The sequence below is a fragment of the Triturus cristatus genome, chromosome 4_2 (genome assembly GCF_964204655.1).
Source record: "Triturus cristatus chromosome 4_2, aTriCri1.1, whole genome shotgun sequence".
Classification (NCBI taxonomy): domain Eukaryota; kingdom Metazoa; phylum Chordata; class Amphibia; order Caudata; family Salamandridae; genus Triturus; species Triturus cristatus.
In genome coordinates, this window is record NC_140586.1 from 321,507,864 (window position 1) to 321,509,360 (window position 1,497).

Genomic DNA, 1,497 nt, shown 5'->3' on the forward strand with positions numbered 1-1,497 from the left:
TTTGTTCCCAGCCTGCTCCATAGCGAACTCTCCCCATGACATCCCGATGCATAGCTGCTAAAAAATACACAATAGCCGGTTCAATACCCATTACCAGCACCTTCTCCTAGAGCCTCCCTCTCTGCACCCAGTCAAAGGCAGACGTCAAGTCCATGAAACCTAAAATAAAGGGATCCAGGCTTGGCTATGACCAGATGCAGGATAAGGCACTGTTCTACCGTGCCCAGGCCTCTCTTGAAACCATATTGGGTATCAGAAAACTTACCGTTTTCTGTTACCCAGGCCTCCAGCCTTTCTAAAATTACTTTGCCCATGATCTTACAGGTGCATCAATTAAAGATATTGGTTGTTAACATTTGGGATCCGCCCTATTACTTTTTTAAAAGATGGGCACTATTGTCACAGATCTCCAGGAATCGGGGGGGGGGGGTGGTCCCTGAGCCACATAGGATGTTTGTTGGCAGTGGGAGCCATAGGGGTATATTGGCAAAGAACAGATCCGCGGGATACCGTCAGGGCCAGAGGCCTTGTTCCTCACAGTCTGGGATAACGCCCTGTCCACCTCATCTAATGTTGGGGGTGCCATAGTTATTGCCCCATATTTAGTGTTAATACTAAAATCAGGATCACTACCGATTTTATAAAGACCTGAAAAATGTTCGACCCAATTCTCGGGCAGAATTGCCACATCAATTTTACCACTGTTGGTATCATTAAAATAGTCCTGGTTAGCAGTTTGCCAAAAGATGTTAGAGTCTCTACTCTGGCAAGCTACGTAAAGTTGTTCTCAAGCTTCGTGTCTAATTTCTATTTTGCGTTTCTCTAGCGCCTGCTTATAACCAAGACGTGACTGCCTTACCTCGGGTATATTTCGGGGTTTGGTTTTCAATGTCTTGATTAATTTGTTATGAAAAAAAGTGCAGTCACTGTTAAACCACCTTTGTCGCTCTGTGGCCTTGACTTAGTTTTCTTGGTTAATGCAACATTTATGGTCTCTGTTATTGCCTCGAAAGATGTTACCATAACTAAAGGGTTTAAGTTGTCTTCTAGGCAGTCTAGGATTTGAGTCAAATTAGTTGTTATAATTTTACATAAAACCAGGTCAGGGTTTTTGGTAGACCACTTCCGTAATAACTCCTTGTTCTTGACATAAGTTAATGGACCTGATCTAGCAGATGCAATTTGATCATCGAATTGGGACACCAGCTCTAAAGATAAGGGGTAGTGATCACTGTAACAAATATTATGAATGGTAAAAATCAAGGAGTGAGGTTTAAAATACTCAGAAAATGCAATAAAATCAATTAAAGTACCTTGGCCTCTCCCAATGTATGTTACTAAATCAATGCCTACTGAATTAATAAGATCCACGGTAAGTAAAAGAAAAGATTTTGACAATAATGAGTTAAAAATATTCCCACAGGGATTATGATTAAAGTGACAACTACCGTCTGTGACCCCAGCTACTAAACAGCATGCAGATTGTTTCGAAAGGGG